Raw genomic sequence first — 26,243 nt, 5'->3', positions numbered from 1 at the left:
AAACAAAAAGAAAAACAATTTTCAAATCAAGTGAGGATCAGGAAGGGAGAGGCTCTGGGACAAGAGGAGCATGATATTATGGGGGCTTTCATGTGTACAGGGGCTTCTGATGTGATGAGAGGATTCCGTGATGCGGGACTCTGACCTGCTGAGAGGCCTCTGTGATGGAGGGGCTCTGATATGACGCGGGGACTCTGATGTGATGAGGGGATTCTGATGTGGAGGGGGAATCTGATGTGATGGGGGGACTTAGATGTGATGAGAGCACCTCTGATGTGTAAGGGGGAATCTGATGTGGAGGGGAAATCTGATGTGATAAGGGGGCTCTGATGTGATGAGGGGATTCTGTGATGGTGGACTCTGACCTGTCAAGAGGCCTCTGTGATGCGGAGGGCTCTGATATGATGAGGGGACTCTGGGAAGTGGTGAGGGGGCTCTGAAGTGATGAGGGGCCTCTGATGTGATCAGGGGATTCTGATCTGGAGGGTGAATCTGACGTGATGGGGGGACTTTGATGTGATGAGGGCACCTCTGATGTGTAAGGGCGACTCTGATGTGGAGGGGAAATCTGATATGATGAGGGGCCAATGATGTGATGAGGGGATTCTATGATGAGGGGATTCTGATATGATGAGAGGATTCTGTGATAGGGGACTCTGACCTGCTAAGAGGCCTCTGTAATGGTAGGGCTCTGATATGATGAGGGGACTCTGTGAAGTGATGAGGGGCCTCTGATGTGATGAGAGGATTCTGATGTGGAGGGGGAATATGTTATGATGGGGGGGACTTTGATGTGATGAGGGCACCTCTGATGTGAATGGGGGACTCTGATGTGGAGGAAAAATCTGATTTGATGGGGAAACTCTGATGTGATGGGGGAACTCTGATGTGAAGGGGGAATATGACGTGATGGGGGGACTCCAATGTGATGGGGGGGGGGGGGACTCTGACATGAAGAGGGGACTCTGATGTGATGAGGGGCCTCTGATGTGATGAGGGAATCTGACGTGATGAGGGGACTCTGTTGTGATGAGGGCACCGCTGATGTGAAGGGGGGACTCTGATGTGGAGGGGGAATTTGATGTGATGGGGGGGACTCTGACATGAAGAGGGGACTCTGACATCAAGGGGGGACCTCTGATGTGATTTCTGATGTTGTGTGTCATTATCCCAGTGTCAGATTTTCCATTGATAAGTTCCATTTTTCTTTTTTTATACTTTAGACAAGATTTTGCACACCTTTGAACCACTGGAGAAAGATGGAGAAACGCTGATCTAGACTTCTGTTTTAATAAAACTTCAAGTGACTTACAGGCAGGGATCACTAATCGTCTCCAATCAGTGCCACACATTACATTACACCACACCGCCCTGCTATAGTGAAGGCTGCTTGGAAGGTTTTTTTTAATTCAGTTTTTTACTATTAAAATTTAGACTTCATATCATTCTATAGGTCTTATTTCAATATTTCCAAATTACATTATTATTATGAATACTATTATTATTATTACTATTTTTATTATTATAACTACTATTATTATTATTATGGTTATTATTACTACTGTATTTTTAGTGGATAAAGTGTCACATTTTTAAATATTGTCTTTTTTATAATTTATAAGCTTTTCTAGTATAAGATTATGATTACTATTATTACTATTATTATTATTACTATGATGATGATGATGATTATTACTATTATTATTATGATTACTATTTTTATTATTATTATTACTATTTTTATTATTATTACTACTATTATTATTATTACTATTTTTATTATTATGATTATTATTACTATTTTTATTGGATAAATTGTCACATTTTTAAATATTGTCTTTTTTATAATTCATAAGCTTTTCTAGTATAAGATTATTATTACTATTATTATTATTATGATTATTATTGCCATTATTATTCTGATTACTATTTTTATTATTATAACTACTATTATTATTATTATTATTATGGTTATTATTACTACTGTATTTTTAGTGGATAAAGTGTCACATTTTTAAATATTGTCTTTTTTATAATTTATAAGCTTTTCTAGTATAAGATTATGATTACTATTATTACTATTATTATTATTACTATGATGATGATGATGATTATTACTATTATTATTATGATTACTATTTTTATTATTATTATTACTATTTTTATTATTATTACTACTATTATTATTATTATTACTATTTTTATTATTATGATTATTATTACTATTTTTATTGGATAAATTGTCACATTTTTAAATATTGTCTTTTTTATAATTCATAAGCTTTTCTAGTATAAGATTATTATTACTATTATTAATATTATGATTATTATTATGATTATTATTGCCATTATTATTCTGATTACTATTTTTATTATTATGATTATTATTATTATTATTACTATTATTACTATTATTATTATGATTACTATTTTTATTATTATTATTCGTATTACTATTTTTATTATTATGATTATTATTACTACTATTATTATTATTCTTATTATTACTATTTTTATTATTATGATTATTATTACTATTTTTATTGGATAAATTGTCACATTTTTAAATATTGTCTTTTTTATAATTTATAAGCTTTTCTAGTATAAGATTATGATTACTATTATTACTATTATTATTATTACTATGATGATGATGATGATTATTACTATTATTATTATGATTACTATTTTTATTATTATTATTACTATTTTTATTATTATTACTACTATTATTATTATTATTACTATTTTTATTATTATGATTATTATTACTATTTTTATTGGATAAATTGTCACATTTTTAAATATTGTCTTTTTTATAATTCATAAGCTTTTCTAGTATAAGATTATTATTACTATTATTAATATTATGATTATTATTATGATTATTATTGCCATTATTATTCTGATTACTATTTTTATTATTATGATTATTATTATTATTATTACTATTATTACTATTATTATTATGATTACTATTTTTATTATTATTATTCGTATTACTATTTTTATTATTATGATTATTATTACTACTATTATTATTATTCTTATTATTACTATTTTTATTATTATGATTATTATTACTATTTTTATTGGATAAATTGTCACATTTTTAAATATTGTCTTTTTTATAATTCATAAGCTTTTCTAGTATAAGATTATGATTACTATTATTACTATTATTATTATTACTATGATGATGATGATGATTATTACTATTATTATTATGATTACTATTTTTATTATTATTATTACTATTTTTATTATTATTACTACTATTATTATTATTATTACTATTTTTATTATTATGATTATTATTACTATTTTTATTGGATAAATTGTCACATTTTTAAATATTGTCTTTTTTATAATTCATAAGCTTTTCTAGTATAAGATTATTATTACTATTATTAATATTATGATTATTATTATGATTATTATTGCCATTATTATTCTGATTACTATTTTTATTATTATGATTATTATTATTATTATTATTACTATTATTACTATTATTATTATGATTACTATTTTTATTATTATTATTCGTATTACTATTTTTATTATTATGATTATTATTACTACTATTATTATTATTCTTATTATTACTATTTTTATTATTATGATTATTATTACTATTTTTATTGGATAAATTGTCACATTTTTAAATATTGTCTTTTTTATAATTCATAAGCTTTTCTAGTATAAGATTATGATTACTATTATTATTATTGTTGTTATTATTATTATTACTATTATTAATATTATGATTATTATTATGATTATTATTGCCATTATTATTCTGATTACTATTTTTATTATTATTATTGTTACAATTATTATTATTATTCTTATTATTACTATTTTTATTATTATGATTATTATTATTATTATTATGATTACTATTATTACTATTATTATTATGATTACTATTATTATTATGATTACTATTTTTATTATTATTATTCGTATTACTATTTTTATTATTATGATTATTATTACTATTTTTATTATTATGATTATTATTACTATTTTTATTGGATAAATTGTCACATTTTTAAATATTGTCTTTTTTATAATTCATAAGCTTTTCTAGTATAAGATTATGATTACTATTATTATTGTTGTTGTTATTATTATTACTATTATTAATATTATGATTATTATTATGATTATTATTCTGATTACTATTTTTATTATTATTATTGTTACAATTATTATTATTATTCTTATTATTACTATTTTTATTATTATGATTATTATTATTATTATTATGATTACTATTATTACTATTATTATTATGATTACTATTATTATTATGATTACTATTTTTATTATTATTATTCGTATTACTATTTTTATTATTATGATTATTATTACTATTTTTATTATTATGATTATTATTACTATTTTTATTGGATAAATTGTCACATTTTTAAATATTGTCTTTTTTATAATTCATAAGCTTTTCTAGTATAAGATTATGATTACTATTATTATTGTTGTTGTTATTATTATTACTATTATTAATATTATGATTATTATTATGATTATTATTCTGATTACTATTTTTATTATTATTATTGTTACAATTATTATTATTATTCTTATTATTACTATTTTTATTATTATGATTATTATTATTATTACTATTATTATTATTATGATTACTATTTTTATTATTATTATTCGTATTACTATTTTTATTATTATGATTATTATTACTACTATTATTATTATTCTTATTATTACTATTTTTATTATTATGATTATTATTACTATTTTTATTGGATAAATTGTCACATTTTTAAATATTGTCTTTTTTATAATTCATAAGCTTTTCTAGTATAAGATTATGATTACTATTATTATTATTGTTGTTATTATTATTATTACTATTATGATTATTATTATGATTATTATTGCCATTATTATTCTGATTACTATTTTTATTATTATTATTGTTACAATTATTATTATTATTCTTATTATTACTATTTTTATTATTATGATTATTATTATTATTATTATTATGATTACTATTATTACTATTATTATTATGATTACTATTATTATTATGATTACTATTTTTATTATTATTATTCGTATTACTATTTTTATTATTATTCTTATTATTACTATTTTTATTATTATGATTATTATTACTATTTTTATTGGATAAATTGTCACATTTTTAAATATTGTCTTTTTTATAATTCATAAGCTTTTCTAGTATAAGATTATGATTACTATTATTATTGTTGTTGTTATTATTATTATTATTATTACTATTATTAATATTATGATTATTATTATGATTATTATTCTGATTACTATTTTTATTATTATTATTGTTACAATTATTATTATTCCTATTTTTATTATTATGAATATTATTATTATTTTTATTCAATAAATTGTAACATTTTTAAATGTTTTCTTATTTATAATTCATAAGCTTTTCTAGTATAAGATATAAACCTTATGAGATTTGTTTGTAGCCTTTTAAATGTATTTCCCTCCCATGGGAACAAATTGTGAAATGTGTTTACATAAACTCAATTGGAAGCATTCCTCGGCTTTTCATTTATTTATTTTTTTTGCGGTTTGCCGACAATATTTGTTCCAGTTGATGTTTTGGCATCTGACCCTCAACATTAAGCAACTGACCCTCTTAAAAGGAAGTGTTTCTGTCCTGCCAGTAAGTGTTTGTTAAGTTCAACTTAAATTAATTGAAAGCATGTTGTGGTCGCTGTTACCCAAATTGTTTATTTGTAAGAAAAAAAAAAGCTGTGTTCCATGAGAATATCAGACTCAGCAGAACACTTCACTTTCTATAACTTCTAGAAAGTGTCCCATAAAATGATTCTGTAATTACAATGGACACAAACAGTACAACTATTCTAATTTCCCTGCCATAGTCATTGGTTATATATTAACCTCCCTAGCGGTCTGATTATGTCAGTATTTCTGTGCTCAAAGTGGTACATTTTTTTGCATGGAAATATGTATTTTTTTATTGTAGGCTGTAATTCTTAGGAATAACTCACTGAAATCTGTCCGAACAAGAGTCTAGTAAACATCCCGGGTATGTTACAATTTGAAACACGAAATCATAAATTATAATTTAATAAATAATCATAAAAAATAATAATATAATAATAATAAATTTAATTCAATAATATAATCAAACCAAAAACACTGAAATGTGAAATATAGTGCCAAGTTCGCACATCACTGAGCTCAGTCGCAGAATCGTTTTCAGTGTCTGATGAGGAATTTCCCCCACCAATCATTATCACTCAATTCTGCAAGTGGTTCTGATTTACTATCGCTGTTCTCTAGCCGGTCTAAAACCGCTTTTGACCTAAAGGGACGCTTTTTGGACGCCATGGACGTTTCTCAGTTTCCAGGCAGAAAGAACAGTAATAATGCAGGCAGGGCGCCGGACAAAGCACTCGGGACAAAATGTATGTGAAATGGTTTGATACAGGAATGTTATACTATGTGATTTTAGTGTATTTAGTGAATGTCACATTTTCACATTTTTAAATTTCTCGCCGGTTCCATCCCCCGTACTTCCCGACGTCGCAGGGAACGTAAACCAGAAGACAGATGCCGGCATCGGCCGGAGGACATTGCCAGGGACACTGCAGGGGGGACATCGCGGGAGCGCAGGACAAGGTAAGTGCAGAAGAGATCCAGGAGCAACGCTGCAGTGTATTCCCGAGTGTAGCTCAGGGGGGGGGGGTTACCGCTTGTGGTGCTGAAACTTTACCCCGAGCTACACTCGGGAATACCGCCAGGGGGGTTAAATGATAAAACCTAAAATACAATATGTGACCCGCAGATAAGATAAAAGGTGTGTGCTAAAATCCACATAAATAGAGATCATATAATACATGATATAAAAACATTATTTTTGACAGTTTGGACTTTCAAAGTCTTCTGGGAGAAAGGGGCCAAAAATTCCTCCAAAGGTCGTGTTTAATTTATATCTGTTTCTCCCAAAGTCAACAGCGAAAGTCGCATCCAAGTCGCACCCATCCAAAGTTGCACCAAAATTGCACCAAAGCCGCACTGTAAAGTCACAATGGAAATGTAAAGTGCGAATGGAGCCTAAACAAACGGATTCACCCATTTACACAAGTAAGGTGGATGAAGGTGGGTACTCCGGTTTCCTCCCACACTCCAAAGACATGCTGGTAGGTGAATTGGCTCCTGTCTAAATTGTCCCTAGTATGTGTATGTATGAATGTGAGTTAGGGACCTTAGATTGTACGCCCCTTGAGGGTTAGGGACTGATGTGAATGTAGAATATATATGTAAAGCGCTGCGTAAATTGCCAACGCTATAGAAGTACCTGAAATAAATAATAATAAATAATAAATGAAGGAATCCTCGCTGTTGTGCCTCTGTATTCTGACAGTGGGGATTCCTTCTGTGTCTGCAGCTGTTTGGCTGGAGCCATTGATCAACAAAAGTGTTTCAACATTTCCTGCAGGAATGGCCATAGATGGAATGAAATTCGGATGACCCCTGCAGATCTGGACGAATTTCCATCCATCCATCCATCCATGGCTTTATTTTGACTTCCAGAGCATCAGGTCCCACCCTTCTATCTTAGTATGCTGGCAGAATTTTTTGAAGGAAGTGGCTCAAAATGCTCAGTTTTAGCCCCACCACCTCACCAGGCAGGGATGCCAAGAGCTTCCCAAACCATTCTATGTCATTTTTTTTGGAGCCTGGTTTGGATTTCCGCTGACTTTAAAATTAATTTGCGCTTTGTATAAATACAATATCCCACAACTTGCAGCTAGATTAAAACGAACGGTGTGTGTCCACACACCCTCAGTACCCGCCGTGTCGTCATTAGAATGCGCAATGACGTCACTGCCCCTCTCCAACGCGTTGCGCTACAGGGATTTCGTATCTTAGTAAGATGGATGCCAGCACATGGAGCAGTACAAGGTCTGAGCAAAGAGGCTACGAAGCTACGAAATCCCTGTAGCGGGATTTATTATAAGCACTATAAATTTATTTATAAGCACTTAGCACTTTTTGATTTACACTTTTTTGTGGATATTAGAGCGCGGTTAATAAAAACTAGATAGTGTATTATCCTCAATTATCCAATGGTCAAAAGCCATATATACATAAATTATATGGTTTTTGACCATTGGATAATTGAGGATATTACACTATCTAGTTCCTATTTTATTTTTTGGAGGTAAATGGTGGAAATGGACCATAATTTGGGATTATTAGACTGAAGAAAAACTTGGGAAGATTCACTGACACTAAGAGGATTTTATTATTTCATTTTGGAATTTCAAGGGTGAAAGTGTGACTTTTAAGTATCAATATATAGGGTATTGATTTTTGTATATCAGTTTATTTGGACACCGAATTTGAATTTAATGTGTTTTATGGTATATTGGTAGTTTTAGATTTGCCTTCTACTTTAACCCTGAACATTAAAGCCTCTTTTTGGCCACAGTGTGCTCAGCCCAATGCTCTTTATAGTAAGTTGGTTGTTGCAGACTTGTCTTCTACTTTAAACCAGAACATCAACGTTTCTTCCTGACCTTACTGTGTTCGGCACAATGTGTTGAAGAGGTTCCAAATTCAAAAGGACATAACTCCACCTATGCTGGATCTGCCAACATGCTTAACGTTTTGGACAAGCTCTTTTCCGCATCAGTAAGAATGATTTTTTTGGCAAGTTGGTTGTTGTAGGCTTGATTTCTACTCTAACCTTGAACATTAACATCTGGCCATCGGCGCTCAGACAAGTGCTCTTTACAGTAGCTGTATGTTGTGGAATTGCCTTCTACTTTAACCCTAAACATTGTAATTTGTGTCACAATGACAATAAAGTATTTATTATTATTACATCGAGTTTATATAGCGCCAAAGGGTTTGCTCAGCGCTGTACAATAGAGGGGGGGACAATACATGAAACAGTACAGCAACTACAAACAGCACACGAGGGGTTAGAGGGCCCTACTCTTTCGAGCTTACAATCTAGGAGGGAGGGGTAGTGGTGCAGGAGGAAGTGGCTGCGGGGGATGGAGTGGTAGGAGGAATGAAGGAGAACGGCTGTTAGGTGAGGGTGGGGTAAGCTTCCCTGAAGAGGTGGGTTTTCAGGGAGCGCCTGAAGGTGAGGAGGGAAGGTGACAGTCTGATGGATTGGGGTAGAGAGTTCCAGAGGATGGGGGAGGACCTGGAGAAGTCTTGCAGAGGTGCGTGGGAGGAGGAGACCAGGGGGCGAGATAGAAGGAGGTCCTGTGAGGAGCAAAGGGTACGGGTAGGGTGATACCTGGGGATCAGGTTGGTGAGGTAGTTAGGGGCAGTGTTGTGAATGGCTTTGTAGGTCGGGGTTAGGAATTTGAATTTGATGCATTGGGCGATAGGGAGCCAGTGGAGGGAGAGGCAGAGGGGGGTGGCAGAGGTGGAGCGGGTGGTGAGGTGGATGAGTCTAGCCGCTGAGTTGAGGATGGTCTGAAGCGGGGAGAGCCTGCACTGGGGTAGGCCGGTGAGGAGGGAGTTGCAGTAGTCAAGGCGTGATATAATCAGGGAGTGTACGAGTAGTTTAGTGGTGTCTGGGGTAAGGAAGGAACGTATTTTGGTGATGTTCCGGAGATGGAGCCTGCATGTGTTTGTAAGTGATTTGACATGAGGTTGGAAGGAGAGGTTTGAGTCCAGAATGACGCCAGGGGCTTTGGCTTGCGGGGCGGGATTGATGGTGGTGATGTTAGTAGTGATGGATAGGATGGGGGGGGGGGCGACGAAGAGCTCGGTTTTGGAGAGGTTAAGCTTGAGGAAATGGAGCGACATCCAGTCAGAGATGTCGTTTAGGAGGTGAGTGATGCGGGCGGAGAATGTGGGGGTGAGGTGGGGGGTGCAGAGGTAAATTTGAGTGTCATCAGCGTAGAGGTGGTAGTTGAAGCCGTGGGAGTGTATGAGTTTGCCAAGGGAGAAGGTATAGATGGAGAAGAGAAGGGGCCCAAGGACAGAGCCCTGGGGGACCCCAACAGAGACGGGGAGTGAAGGTGGCACTGTTGTAGGAAACGCTGAAGGAGCGTCGGGATAGGTAAGAGGAGAACCAGGAGAGAGCGGTATCTCTGATGCCAAGGGAGAATAGTTTATTAAGGAGGAGGGGGTGATCAACTGTGTCGAAGGCCACGGAGAGGTCCAGGAGGAGGAGGACAGAGTAGTCACCTTTGGCTTTATTTATCTTATCTATCTTATCTTAATGAGGGCCAGGAGTAGGGGTGGGCAGGTGGGATGGCTGCTCTTGGCGCAGTGGTATTATGTGAGGCGGGGGCACTGTGTGGAGAGTTGCTACCTACAAGCTGGCAGGAGTGGTGACAATAGCTTCAGAGTAACAAACATTTGTGCTGGGGATTGTGCGGATTTGGGAGGGGGGATCTGGGGGGAAGGATTTTACTCTAGCAGGGATGAATGGGGGGATTTGTGCTAGGAGGGGAAATTTAGGGGAGGATTTGTTCTAGGAGGGGGGATTTGAGGAGGGAGAGGTTTGAGCGGGGAGGAGGGTGGTGGCAAAAATTTGTGCTGGGTTGGGATTTCGGCGTTATGGGGGGGGGGGGGAATATTGTCTTGGAAAAGGAATTTATTCTTGGGGTAAGCATGCAGATTAGTGCTGAATTTGAGGGGGGAGGGAGAGGATTTGAGCGGGGAGGGGGATGGTGGTGGCAAAAATGTGTACTGGGTTGTGATTTCGGCATACGGGGCGGGGAAAATATTGTCTTGCAAAGGGAATTTATTCTTGGTGTAAGCATGCAGATTAGTGCTGAATTGGGGGGGGGGGGGGATTTGAGCAGGGAAGGGGATGGTGGTGGCAAAAATGTGTGCTGGGTTGCAATTTCGGCATACAGGGCGGGGAAAATATTGTCTTGCAAAAGGAATTTATTCTTGAAGTGAACATGCAGATTAGTGCTGAATATGAGGGGGGAGGGAGAGGATTTGAGCGGGGAGGGGGATGGTGGTGGCAAAAATGTGTGCTGGAATGGGATTTCGGCATGTGGGCGGTAGAATATTGTCTTTCAAAGGGAATTTATTTATGGGGTAAGCATGCAGACTAGTGCTGAATTTTTTTTTGGGGGGGGAGGATTTGAGCGGTGAGGGGGACGGTAGTGGCAAAAATGTGTTCTGGGTTAAAATTTTGGCGTGCGGGGGTAGAATATTGGCTTGCAAAGGGTATTTATTCTTGGGGTAAGCATGCAGGTTAGTGCTGAATTTGGGGGGGGGGTGGTAGGGAGAGGATTTGAGCGAGGAGGGGGATGGTGGTGGCAAAAATGTGTACTGGGTTGGGATTTCGGCATACGTGGTGGGGAGAATATTGTCTTGCAAAGGGAATTTATTCTTGGGGTAAGCATGCAGATTAGTGCTGAATTTGGGGGGGAGGGGGGAAGATTTGAGCGGGGAGGGTGATGGTGGTGGCAAAAATTTGCACTAGGTTGGAAATTCGGCGTGCGGGGGGTAGAATATTGGCTTGCAAAGGGAATTTATTCTTGGAGTAAGCAAGGGGATTTTTGCCTATACAATACACATACATTTTGGAGGGGGGTGCCATTTGGTATCTTCGCCCTGGGCCCCAGATGACCTTACGGTTCTCCATTCACTGTAGGCTACAAGGGACAATACGGGAAGATCGCACAAAACACACGATAGATTGAATTGTCCGCGGCTGTGATCGATACCTACCAGCGATGATGCCACGATAAGCAGGAGGTACAATCTGAGCAGAAACTCCATTTTCAGATGCCGGGATTGGCTTCAAAAACACGCCGTTTTGTTGTGCTTGCCGCGAGTAATGAGAAATACAAAAAAAAAACCTTTCCACGCGAAAAAATCCTTCAGACTCCAGTCTAGAGCTCTGTAACAAAACAAAAAAAAGGAGAGTTAGAAAAAAGAGACAAGAAATGATACCAATCCAATCTCTGCACTGCCTGGAAAATGACAGAGAAACTGAACCGCGGAATATTGTATTTTTCTTTTCAAAGGGCCGTTGAAGCGTAAGTGTGTTTGAAGGACGCTCGACAAAAGAATTGGCAACGGAGATAAATGCATTGGCGGTACAGACTCACGGCGCGTTCCTACAATGCCGCCCTCCAACGGAAGCAACCGTGACCCCCCCCCCCCCCCTCCCACCTGCCGTTGGGTTCGGTCTGCACCATTTCTAGACAATGGCAGTTAGGCCGGGTGCCTTTGAGTGCAATTGTGAGCGTCATTTAACCTAGGTTCGCCCCTAAGCGTTTTTCCGCAGCGTTTTGCACAAACGCACCACAATCCGTTGAACATGATTTCCTATGGGACAGGTTCATATCTATGCGTTTTCTCCCGGTGCATTTTTTTGGAAAAGGTCAGGGACTTTTTAAAATGCAAATAGTTGCGTTTTTGGTCCTATAGACTTCAATGGAAATGCTGCAGAAAAGCATGTATTGTGTTTCACGTTTTAAATCTGCCTAGCAACAAGAAAAAAAAAAAAGAATTACCAGAGGAATGGGGGACCCGCACAGATACCTGCAGCAGCACCACCCACACAGAGGAATGCGGGACCCCCACAGATACCTGCAGCCGCCTCACCCACACAGAGGAATGCGGGACCCCCACAAATACCTGCAGCCGCACTACCCACACAGAGGAATGCGGGACCCACACAAATACCTGCAGCCGCACCACCCACACAGAGGAATGGGGGACCCCCACAAATACCTGCAGCCGCACCACCCACACAGAGGAATGGGGGACCCCCACAAATACCTGCAGCCGCACCACCCACACAGAGGAATGGGGGACCCCCACAAATACTTGCAGCCGCACCACCCACACAGAGGAATGGGGGACCCCCACAAATACTTGCAGCCGCACCACCCACACAGAGGAATGCAGGACCCCCACAAATACCTGCAGCCGCACCACCCACAGAGAGGAATGCGGGACCCCCACAAATACCTGCAGCCGCACCATCCACACAGAGGAATGGGGGACCCACACAAATACCTGCAGCCGCACCCCACACAGAGGAATACGAGACCCCCACAAATACCTGCAGCCGCACCACCCACCCAGAGGAATGCGGGACCCCCACAAATACCTGCAGCCGCACCACCCACAGAGAGGAATAGGGGACCCGCACAAATGCCTGCAGCTGCTCCACCCGCACAGAGGAATGCGGGACCCCCACAAATACCTGCAGCCGCACCACCCACAGAGAGGAATAGGGGACCCCCACAAATACCTGCAGCCGCTCCACCCACACAGAGGAATGCGGGACCCCCACAAATACCTGCAGCCGCACCACCCACACAGAGAGGAATGGGGGACCCCCACAAATACCTGCAGCCGCACCACCCACACAGAGAGGAATGGGGGACCCCCACAAATACCTGCAGCCGCACCATCCACACAGAGAAATGAGGGACCCCCACAAATACCTGCAGCCGCACCACCCACACAGAGGAATGCGGGACCCACACAAATACCTGCAGCCGCACCACCCACACAGAGGAATGCAGGACCCCCACAAATACCTGCAGCCGCACCACCCACAGAGAGGAATAGGGGACCCCCACAAATACCTGCAGCCGCACCACCCACACAGAGGAATAGGGGACCCACACAAATACCTGCAGCCGCACCACCCACACAGAGGAATGGGGGACCCCCACAAATACCTGCAGCCGCACCATCCACACAGAGAACTGAGGGACCCCCACAAATACCTGCAGCCGCACCATCCACACAGAGGAATGGGGGACCCCCACAAATACCTGCAGCCGCACCACCCACACAGAGGAATGCGGGACCCCCACAAATACCTGCAGCCGCACCACCCACACAGAGGAATGCGGGACCCCCACAAATACCTGCAGCCGCACCACCCACACAGAGGAATGCGGGACCCCCACAAATACCTGCAGCCGCACCACCCACACAGAGGAATACGTGACCCCCACAAATACCTGCAGCCGCACCACCCACACAGAGGAATGCGGGACCCCCACAAATACCTGCAGCCGCACCACCCACAGAGAGGAATGGGGGACCCCCACAAATACCTGCAGCCGCACCACCCACACAGAGGAATAGGGGACCCACACAAATACCTGCAGCCGCACCACCCACACAGAGGAATGGGGGACCCCCACAAATACCTGCAGCCGCACCATCCACACAGAGAAATGAGGGACCCCCACAAATACCTGCAGCCGCACCATCCACACAGAGGAATGCGGGACCCCCACAAATACCTGCAGCCGCACCACCCACACAGAGGAATACGGGACCCCCACAAATACCTGCAGCCGCACCATCCACACAGAGAAATGGGGGACCCCCACAAATACCTGCAGCCGCACCACCCACACAGAGGAATGCGGGACCCCCACAAATACCTGCAGCCGCACCACCCACACAGAGGAATACGGGACCCCCACAAATACCTGCAGCCGCACCACCCACACAGAGGAATGCGGGACCCCCACAAATACCTGCAGCCGCACCACCCACAGAGAGGAATGGGGGACCCCCACAAATACCTGCAGCTGCACCATCCACACAGAGAAATGGGGGACCCCCACAAATACCTGCAGCCGCACCACCCACACAGAGGAATGCGGGACCCCCACAAATACCTGCAGCCGCACCACCCACACAGAGGAATGCGGGACCCCCACAAATACCTGCAGCCGCACCACCCACACAGAGGAATGCGGGACCCCCACAAATACCTGCAGCCGCACCACCCACACAGAGGAATGCGGGACCCCCACAAATACCTGCAGCCGCACCACCCACAGAGAGGAATGGGGGACCCCCACAAATACCTGCAGCCGCACCACCCACAGAGAGGAATAGGGGACCCGCACAAATGCCTGCAGCCGCACCATCCACACAGAGGAATGGGGGACCCCCACAAATACCTGCAGCCGCACCCCACACAGAGGAATACGGGACCCCCACAAATACCTGCAGCCGCACCACCCACACAGAGGAATGCGGGACCCACACAAATACCTGCAGCCGCACCACCCACAGAGAGGAATGGGGGACCCGCACAAATGCCTGCAGCCGCTCCACTCACAGAGAGGAATGGGGGACCCCCACAAATATCTGCAGCCGCACCACCCACACAGAGGAATAGGGGACCCACACAAATACCTGCAGCCGCACCATCCACACAGAGGAATGGTGGACCCCCACAAATACCTGCAGCCGCACCACCCACACAGAGGAATGCGGGACCCACACAAATACCTGCAGCCGCACCACCCACACAGAGGAATGCGGGACCCCTACAAATACCTGCAGCCGCACCACCCACACAGAGGAATGGGGGACCCGCACAAATGCCTGCAGCCGCTCCACCCACACAGAGGAATGCGGGACCCCCACAAATACCTGCAGCCGCACCACCCACACAGAGGAATGGGGGACACCCACAAATACCTGCAGCCGCACCACCCACAGAGAGGAATGGGGGACCCCCACAAATACCTGCAGCCGCACCACCCACACAGAGGAATAGGGGACCCACACAAATACCTGCAGCCGCACCACCCACACAGAGGAATGGGGGACCCCCACAAATACCTGCAGCCGCACCACCCACACAGAGGAATGCGGGACCCACACAGATACCTGCAGCCGCACCATCCACACAGAGAAATGGGGGACCCCCACAAATACCTGCAGCCGCACCACCCACACAGAGGAATGTGGGACCAGCACAAATACCTGCAGCCGCACCCCACACAGAGGAATACGGGACCCCCACAAATACCTGCAGCCGCACCACCCACACAGAGGAATGGGTGACCCCCACAAATACCTGCAGCCACACCACCCACACAGAGGAATGCGGGACCCCCACAAATACCTGCAGCCGCACCACCCACAGAGAGGAATGGGGGACCCCCACAAATACCTGCAGCCACACCACCCACACAGAGGAATACGGGACCCCCACAAATACCTGCAGCCGCACCACCCACACAGAGGAATGCGGGACCCGCACAGATACCTGCAGCCGCACCACCCACACAGAGGAATGGGGGACCCGCACACATGCCTGCAGCCGCACCACCCACACACAGGAATGCGGGACCCCCACAAATACCTGCAGCCGCACCACCCACACAGAGGAATGGGGGACCCTCACAGATACCTGCAGCCGCACCACCCACACAGAGGAATGCGGGACCCCCACAAATACCTGCAGATGCACCACCCACACAGAGGAATGCAGGACCCCCACAAATACCTGCAGCCGCACCACCCACAGAGAGGAATGGGGGACCCCCACAAATACCTGCAGCCGCACCACCCTCACAGAGGCGTAAGGCCTGATTTCGCATTCCAGTGTGGTGCAATTTTTCATCCGAATCCCCTGCATACACTACTTTTAAAAACTGTATTGCACCAAATCGAATGTTACAGCGGTACCATGTGATTTGGTGGCCACAATTGCACTTCATTTTCGATCTGCGTTTGGGGTGCCAATAACAATGCATTGGCAGCTGCAGCAGATTGCAAAGGCAGTGCGTTTCCAGGAAAGACGCCCAGAACGAACTTTTCCCGCACCGCGTTATGGTGTGAACTTTCCCTTATTGAGCACGCTAGATCTTTTCACGAATCACCTCACTTCTCAGTGGTGTGTACTGTATATTAGTGGGAGCTTAGAGCCGGCTCACACTATAGAAACGCAGTCCAGATGCGTTCTGGATGCGTTTCCACATGCGCATATTTTATGCATTCTGGTGCATTTTTTTTTTTGCATTCCAGTTCATTTTCTCCCTCTCTTTTTCTTCAATTTAAATGAGGACATGTGCGTTCCAGTACATTTGTGATGTGTTTTGGTGCGTTCCAGTGCATTCCCGTGTGTTTTTGGCGCGTTCCAGTGCGTTCTGATTTGTTTTTGATGCGTTTTACCACGTTCCAGTGCAGTTCTGTGCAGAAAAAATGCAGCCTGTTCTACTTTTTTTCCTGCAACCGGAACGCATCGGAACTGCAAGCACTGATGTGAACTATGCCACTGACCACCATATCACCTACTTTCTGTGCGTATTGAATGCAGAAAAAAAAGCAACTGAAACGCATGGTGTGTAAAGTGGTAGTAAAGGCTTTTATTTAGCTAATAAATTGTAAAATGTATGTTAAATGTTTTTATGAATTCACAAAAAAAAAAAAAAAAAAAAAAAAAAAAAAAAAAAAAGGTACTTGTTCTAATTACACTTTATATGTATATATTGTTTCAGTAGTTTTATATTGAGATTCAAGGTCCTGATGAAGCGGGCTTTCCTGCGAAACGTGTCGACCATTTACAAATCGATCTCAAGAATACATTGTGCATGCACACAATGTTCATGTGGTTTTAAACTCTTTTAATGGATTTGTTTGTAACATTTCCTATTTATGTATCTTGTGTTTGTACTAGGCTCCATTCACACTTCAAAATCGTGCGATTTTCATTGTGACTGGACAGCGCGACTTTGGATGAGTGCGACTTTGGCTTTGATCAAGGATGATTGTGTCGTTTTCAAAATTATCAGTCGTTTTTTGTTTATAGTGCAAAAAAAACAAAACGCAGCGGTGATCAAATACCAATAAAAGAAAGCTCTATTTGTGGGGAAAAAAAGGACATAAATTTAATTTGGGTGCAGCGTCGCATGACCGCGTAATTGTCAGTTAAAGTAAAGCAGTGCTGTATCACCAAAACAATGGCCTGGTCAGGAACGGGGGGGGGGAATCCTCTGGAGGGCAGGAGGTTAAAGACTGCTCCCCTACTCCCCATTAAGGATTGGCACCTTTGGGGAGCAGGTACCCAAAATTGACAGGTACCCGCTCCCACTTCCGCTGCGATTGCCTAGGCCAGGGGTAGGCAACCTGCGGCTCTCTAGCTGTTGTGGAACTACATTTCCCATGAGGCATTGCAAAGGTGACAAAACTGACATTTACAGCTATGATTTGCAGAGGCATGATGGAACTTGTAGTCCTGCGGCTCTCAGGTTGCCTACCCCTGGCCTAGGCGATCAGAAGTGGAAGTTGTCCTCCCTCCCTGTAGTCTTCTAGGACACGTGACAGGTCCCAGAAGAGTACGGGACCCTACAGAATGAGCAGCGAGAATTGCGCATGTGCAGTGGGCACCTAGCTGTGAAGCCGGGTCCCAACCGAGTGCCCACACCGCAGATGTCGGAGTTGGGAACATAGGGCGGCCGGTGAAACAGGCTACGGGGGGGGGGGCAGCACACACACCAAGGGTTCGAGGTACAGGAGAGTAGCTGATTTTTAAAAGTCAGCATTTACAGTTTTTGTAGCTGCTGACTTTGGTTTCCAATGAAGGTTTCCAATAAATACAGTTGACTTTCCCTCGGTTCAGGGGCGGACTGACCATTTGAAAACTCGGGCACTGCCCGAGGGCCCGGGGTCAGTAGCGGGCCCCATGAGATGCCCCTGGTACCTTTTTCATGGGCTTTTTTGAGTTTGGGCAAGGACACAGGGGCCCCATGATCCCCTATTGCCCGGGGGCCCCACGAGTTGTCAGTCCACCCTTGCCTCGGTTCACACCTAAGCGTTTTCTGCAGCGTTTTGCGTTTTCTGCAGCTTTTTGCGTTTTGCAGAAACGCACTACAATCTGTAAAGTGGTCACCGGTAACCTGCTTTTACCCCCAGTTCACACCTAAGCTTTTTGTGCAGCGTTTTGCGTTTTCCGCACCGTTTTGCGTTTTACAGAAATGCACTACAATCTGTAAAGTGGTCACCTGTAACCTGCTTTTACCCCCGGTTCACACCTAAGCGTTTTCCGCAGCATTTTGTAGAAACGCAGTACAGTCCATTTAACATGATTCCCTATGGGACACGTTCACATCTCCGCATTTTCACCCGGTGCGTTTTTTCTTTAAAGGCTCGGGGACTATTTTGAATGCAAAAAAAGTTGCGTTTTTGGTTCTATAGACTTCAATGGAAACGCTGCAGAAAAGCATGTAGTTCGTTTTTGCCGTGTTTTTGATGCGTTTTAAATCTGCCTAGCAACAAGAAAAATTAAAAAAAGAAAAAAAAACAGCAAAAAGCATCAAAAGCGCAAAACGCAATGTAGAAATGGGTCAAACGCAACCTGCATAGGTGTGAACCTAGCCTTAGCTCTAATCACTGCTTCCGATGCTTTCTCATTTAATTACAAAATGACAAATAAAAATAAAAAAATCCCAGGCCGGTACGCTTTCGGTTCCAGAACGTGGGCAGCGTTTCCTGTTCATGGCGAGCGGAGACACAATGCAGAGCGCAGGAACGCCGCTACAGCAACAAATAGGAAATAATGATATCCATATGCCTAGAACAAGTGGCGTCTGTGTGAGATCCGGTCGGCTGTTATAGTTCGATAAAAATATCTCGTAGCGCGGTGATGGTGAACGCGTTGGAGGACACAAAGGCGCAGCGCTGGGTGAATGATGGGGGTGGTGCGCAGGTTAGGCGGGCATTCGTACCGAGAGAACGCAACAGCTGCTGAACTCCCCGCGGCTTATCATTTATTTATTTGCTTGTTGTGTTAACATGGAGGCCAGGCTTTGCTTCCCATACAAGGAGCCGGTTGTTGATGCGGCATCTCCCGCTCATCCCCTAGGCACTGCGGATGAAGGTGGATTTAAAGGGGCACTACAGTTCCTCTTCAGAGGGTGCGCGGTTTGGATCAGTTTATAAATTTGTCTATGTGTCACTGATTTGGATCCCGTGGGCGGGTGTGGAGGAGCGCAGGGTACAAATGTTCGTGTCAGAGGACTTTTTTGAAATGCGTTTTGGTATTAAAACAATTCTAAAGATTAGTTGTTTTTTTTTTTGGAAAATAACAAAAATGTCTGTACTTACCTGCTGTGTGTAATGGTTTTGCACAGAGCAGCCCAGATCTTCCTCTTCTCGGGTCCCCCGCCGCCACTCCTGTCAGGTTTTGCACAGAGCAGCCCAGATCCTCCTCTTCTCGGGTCCCCCGCCGCCACTCCTGTCAGGTTTTGCACAGAGCAGCCCAGATCCTCCTCTTCTCGGGTCCCCAGCCGCCACTCCTGGCTCCTCCCTCCTGTCAGGTTTTGCACAGAGCAGCCCAGATCCTCCTCTTCTTGGGTCCCCCGCCGCCACTCCTGGCCCCTCCCTCCTGTCAGGTTTTGCACAGAGCAGCCCAGATCCTCCGCTTCTCAGGTTCCCCGCCGCCACTCCTGTCAGGTTTTGCTCAGAGAAACCTGGATCCTCCTCTTCTCGGGTCCCCTGCCGCCACTCCTGTCAGGTTTTGCAAAGGGCAACACGGATCCTCCTCTTCTCGAGTCCCCCGCCGCCACTCCTGGCTCCTCCCTCCTGTCAGGTTTTGCACAGAGCAGCCCAGATCCTGCTCCTCGGGTCCCCCGCCGCCACTCCTGGCTCCTCCCTCCTGTCAGGTTTTGCACAGAGCAGCCCAGATCCTGCTCCTCGGGTCCCCCGCCGCCACTCCTGGCTCCTCCCTCCTGTCAGGTTTTGCACAGAGCAGCCCAGATCCTCCGCTTCTCGGGTTCCCCGCCGCCACTCATGGCTCCTCCTTCCTGTCAGGTTTTGCACAGAGCAGCCCAGATCCTCCTCTTCTCAGGTCCCCTGCCGCCACTCCTGTCAGGTTTTGCACAGAGCAGCCCAGATCCTCCTCTTCTCGGGTCCCCCGCCGCCACTCCTGTCAGGTTTTGCTCAGAGCAACCCGGATCCTCCTCTTCTCGGGTCCCCTGCCGCCACTCCTGTCAGGTTTTGCACACAGCAGCCTGGACCCTCCTCTTCTCGGGTCCCCCACCGCCACTCCTGGCTCCTCCCCCCTGTCACATTTTGCACAGAGAAGCCCGGATCCTCCTCTTCTCGGGTCCCCCGCCGCCACTCCTGGCTCCTCCCTCCTGTCAGGTTTTTCACCTAAGCATTTTCCGCAGCGTTTTGTGTTTTGCAGAAACGCAGTACAGTCTGTTTACCATGATCTCCTATGGGACAGGTTCACATCTTCGCGTTTTCACCCGGAACATTTTTTGGAAAGGGTCAGGGACTTTTTTGAACGCGAAAAAAGGTGCGTTTTTGGTTCTGCAGACTTCAATGGAAACGCTGCAGAAAAGCATGTATTGCGTTTTTGCTGCGTTTTTGCCGTGTTTGTGATGCGTTTCACGTTTAAACTCTGCCTAGCAACAAGAAACATTCAAAAAAGAAAACCCACAAGACACGTCAAAAACGCAGCAAAAACGCAGTGTAGAAACGGGTCAAACGCAACCTGCATAGGTGTGAACTTAGCTTTAGCTGTAATCAGTGCTTCCAACCAGGGGCGGACTGACAACTCATAGGGCCCCCGGGCAATAGGGGATCATGGGGCCCCTGTGTCCTTTCCCAAACTCAAAAAAGCCTATGAAAAAGGTACCAGGGGCATCTCATGGGGCCCCCTACTGACCCCGGGCCCTCAGGCAGTGCCCGAGTTTCCAAATGGTCAGTCCGCCCCTGCTTCCGATGCTTTCTCCTGACAGGTTTTGTACAGAGCAGCCCAGATCCTCCTCTTCTCGGGTCCCCCGCTGCCACTCCTGGCCCCTCTCTCCCTTTTTGAACACAAAAAAAGTTGCGTTTTTGGTTCTACAGACTTCAATGGAAACGCTGCAGAAAATCATGTAGTGCGTTTTTGCGGCGTTTTTTCCGTGTTTGTGATGCGTTTCACGTTTAAAATCTGCCTAGCAACAAGAAACATTCAAAAAAGAAAACCCACAAGACACGTCAAAAACGCAGCAAAAACGCAGTGTAGAAACGGGTCAAACGCAACCTGCATAGGTGTGAACTTAGCTTTAGCTGTAATCAGTGCTTCCAATCAGGGGCGGACTGACAACTCATGGGGCCCCCGGGCAATAGGGGATCATGGGGCCCCTGTGTCCTTTCCCAAACTCAAAAAAGCCTATGAAAAAGGTACCAGGGGCATCTCATGGGGCCCCCTACTGACCCCAGGCCCTCAGGCAGTGCCCGAGTTTCCAAATGGTCAGTCCGCCCCTGCTTCCGATGCTTTCTCCTGACAGGTTTTGTACAGAGCAGCCCAGATCCTCCTCTTCTCGGGTCCCCCGCTGCCACTCCTGGCCCCTCTCTCCCTTTTTGAACGCAAAAAAAGTTGCGTTTTTGGCTCTACAGATTTCAATGGAAACGCTGCAGAAAATCATGTAGTGCGTTTTTGCTGCGTTTTTGCCATGTTTTTGTTGCGTTTAGCATTTTAAATCTGCCTAGCAACAAGAAAAACAAAAAAAAAATAAAAATGCAAAACGCGTCAAAAACGCAATATAGAAACAGGTCAAACGCAACCTGCAAGGTGTGAACTTAGCCTTAGCTCTAATCAGTGCTTCCAATGCTTTCTCCTGTCAGGTTTTGCACAGAGCAGCCTGGATCCTCCTCTTCTCGAGTCCCCTGCTGCCACTCCTGGCTCCTCCCTCCTGTCACATTTTGCACAGAGCAGCCTGGATCCTCCTCTTCTCGGGTCCCCCCGCCGCCACTCCTGGCTCCTCCCTCCTGTCACATTTTGCACAGAGCAGCCTGGATCCTCCTCTTCTCGGGTCCCCCGCCGCCACTCCTGGCTCCTCCCTCCTGTCACATTTTGCACAGAGCAGCTTGGATCCTCCTCTTCTCGGGTCCCCCGCCGCCACTCCTTGCCCCTCCCTCCTGTTGGGTGCCCCCACAGCAAGCAGATTGCTATGGGGGCACTGCTGCTCCATGTGTCCATTCACATGCAGAGCCGCGGCTCGGTCCCACCTCTCTCTCCTCATTGGCTGACTAGCTGTGATTGACAGCAGCAGGAGCCAATGGTCTCACTTGCTGTCCCAGCCAATAAGGAAGCAGAGACCCGGGACAGCCGAGGCTGTCCTATACATCACTGGATCGCATGAGGCTCAGGCAAGTGGGGGGCACTGCTGCACACAGAAGGTGTTTTACCTTCAAACTTTCAGCATTTACAACCACTTTAAACCAAAAAGCAAACATTTACTACATTGCAGCTTACCAATTCTTAGATGTAACAGCTGCATTAGTTTTCTTTTTGTTATGCAGTTCTTTTCCATTCCCCATGGCTCAGTATCTAGCCTGCTCAGTGCATCCCCATGAGAGCTAACAAACTCATCGACTATTTATACACTGACACTAATTGCAATTTAAAAAGCCACAGATGTGGGAAATTACCCTTTAATTGGCATTGTACCCCGTGTGTGTCACCTTGTGTGTCTGTACCAAGGCCAAACATTCCAGGGGAGGGAAACTCTTGATCCGGGCTGTTTGAGGGATTTCTGTTATCATTAGAATATTAAATGGAGCCAAACAACTATGTGATAATAAGTGGCTTCATATCATCACTATCCTTAAATTAAAGACAGTTTTTTGGCATGATCAGTCAGATTTTTAATATCAATTTGAAAATGTCACCATTTCTGCCAGAGGAGGCAAACGTTTGAGTACAACTGTATGTGTATATATATAGATATATCTACAGGTGAAACTCGAAAAATTAGAATATGGTGCAAAAGTTCATTTATTTCAGTGCAGCAACTTAAAAGGTGAAACTAATATATGAGAGAGACTCATTACATGCAAAGCAAGATAGTTCAAGCCGTGATTTGTCATCATTGTGATGATTATGGCTTACAGCTCATGAAAACCCCAAATCCACAATCTCAGAAAATGAGAATATTCCATGCAATCAATAAAACACGGATTGTACATAGAACAATATCGGACCTCTGAAAAGTAGAAGCATGCATATGTACTCAGTACTTGGTTTGGGCCCCTTTTGCAGAAATTACTGCCTCAATGCGGCGTGGCATGGAAGCTATCAGCCTGTGGCACTGCTGAGGTGTTATGGAAGACCAGGATGCTTCAATAGCGGCCTTCAGCTCTTCTGCATTGTTCAGTCTCATGTCTCTCATCTTTCTCTTGGCAATGCCCCATAGATTCTCTATGGGGTTCAGGTCAGGCGAGTTTGCTGGCCAATCAAGCACAGTAATCCCACGGTCATTGAACCAGGTTTTGGTGCTTTTGGCAGTGTGGGCAGGTGCCAAGTCCTACTGGAAAATGAAGTCAGCATCCCCATAAAGCTGGTTTGCGGAAGGAAGCATGAAGTGCTCCAAAATCTCCTGGTAGACGGCTGCGTTGACCCTGGACTTAATGAAGCACAGTGGACCAACACCAGCAGATGATATGGCTCCCCAAATCAACACAGACTGTGGAAACTTCACACTGGACTTCAAGCATCTTGCAGTGTGTGCCTCTCCATTCCTCCTCCATACTCGGGGTCCTTGTGCCTCTCCATTCTTCCTCCATACTCGGGGTCCTTGGGCCTCTCCATTCTTCCTCCATACTCGGGGTTCTTGTGCCTCTCCATTCTTCCTCCATACTCGGGGTCCTTGTGCCTCTCCATTCTTCCTCCATACTCGGGGTCCTTGTGCCTCTCCATTCTTCCTCCATACTCGGGGTCCTTGGGCCTCTCCATTCTTCCTCCATACTCGGGGTCCTTGGTTTCCAAATGAGATGCAAAAGTTGCTCTCATCAGAAAAGAGGACTTTGGACCACTGAGCAATAGACCAGGTCTGTTTTTCTTTAGCCCAGGTAAGACGCTTCTGACGTTGTTTGTTGTTCAGGAGCGGCTTGACAAGAGGAATACGACATTTGAAGCCCATGTCCAGGATCCGTCTGTGTGTGGTGGCTCTTGATGCACTGACTCCAGCCTCAGTCCACTCCTTGTGAAAGTCCCCAACACTGTTGAATGGCCTTTTCCTGACAATCCTCTCCAGGCTGCGGTCATCCCTGCTGCTTGTGCACCTTTTTCTTCCACACTTTTCCCTTCCACATAACTTTCTATTAATGTGCTTTGATACAGCACTTTGGGAACATCCAACTTCTTTTGCAATTACCTTTTGAGGCTTTCCCTCCTTATGGAGGGTGTCAGTGATGGTGTCAGGTCAGCAGTCTTTCCCATGATTGTGATTCCTACTGAACCAGACTGAGAGACCATTTAAAGGCTCAGGAACCCTTTGCAGGTGTTATGGGTTAATTAGCTGATTAGAGCGGGACACTTTGAGCCGAGAATATTCCACCTTTTCACAATATTCTCATTTTCTGAGATTGTGGATTTGGGGTTTTCATGAGCTGTAAGCCATAATCATCACAATGATGACAAATCACGGCTTGAACTATCTTGCTTTGCATGTAATGAGTCTATCTCATATATTAGTTTCACCTTTTAAGTTGCATTACTGAAATAAATGAACTTTTGCACAATATTCTAACTTTTTGAGCTTCACCTGTACATATATATAATTATATATAATGTTTAGGAGCTTATGTACCCATATTCCCTCTACCGCAGTAATTACACTAACTTTGCAACTTTGTAGTATGTCATAAACTGAGATACTCCAGGGGGCTGATCTGTGTCAGACATTTGTGATCACATCCAAGCACAGTAAAAAGACAAAAGTCCATCCAGTTCAACCATTAAAAAAAAAAAAGTTATAATCCTACACCCACAGTTGATCCAGAGGAAAGCAAAGAAACCCAGCAAAGCATGATCCAATTTGCTCTTTCAGAGGAAAAAATTCCTTCCTGATCCCCCGAGAGGCAATCGGATATTCCCTGGATCAACTTTACCTATAAATGTTATATCCAGTTATGTTCTGTGTATCTATCTAATCTAAACAAAGAAACCAAAACAAATACATTCAGAAATTACATTATGTGTAATAAAATGGAATGACAAAGGGAAAAAGTATTGAACACATAAAGAAAAGGATGTGCAAAAAGGCATGGAAAGCCAAGATACCAGCTGAAATCTTTCAGCAATTAGAAAGCAATCCTGCCCCTTGTCAGTGCAAACTAACCACTTCCCGGTGGCAGTGCAGGGTTGGGTGGCCATTTATAAACGGCCTCCCCGCCCCCTGCTTGTGCGCGCTCCCTGGGAGCACACAGAACCGCGATCCACTGCCCGCTATGTCCTCCGGACATAGTGGAACACCGATTGTCGGACGGGACCTCTGTGCGAGGTCCCGATCATATGATCACTGATTGGCCCATCAGTGATCACATGCAGAGTAGTAAGTAAGATGTCACTTCTGACATCATTGGTTACTACGTGTGAAATCTGTGAATGATCACAGAGGTCACATGGTACAGGGCTATTCACAACCATGTGACAAGCTGTGACCAATCACAGCTCTCACGGTATT

The 26,243-nt window shown here is 43.6% G+C and overlaps 1 long non-coding RNA gene across 1 annotated transcript in view; it reads right to left on the bottom strand.

Annotated features, from left to right (window-relative positions):
• Positions 1-26,243, bottom strand: part of LOC149450949 (uncharacterized) — a 153,545-nt gene that overhangs the window by 37,125 nt on the left and 90,177 nt on the right. The window contains exon 2 of the long non-coding RNA XR_016315177.1: positions 11,731-11,902. This is a non-coding gene — a long non-coding RNA (uncharacterized LOC149450949). The remainder of the gene's footprint in view (positions 1-11,730; positions 11,903-26,243) is intronic.

Source organism: Staurois parvus, unplaced genomic scaffold (genome assembly GCF_062004578.1).
Source record: "Staurois parvus isolate SC_StPar_1 unplaced genomic scaffold, SC_StPar_1.0 ptg000557l, whole genome shotgun sequence".
Classification (NCBI taxonomy): Eukaryota; Metazoa; Chordata; class Amphibia; order Anura; family Ranidae; genus Staurois; species Staurois parvus.
This window is presented reverse-complemented; position numbering and strand designations above follow the sequence as displayed.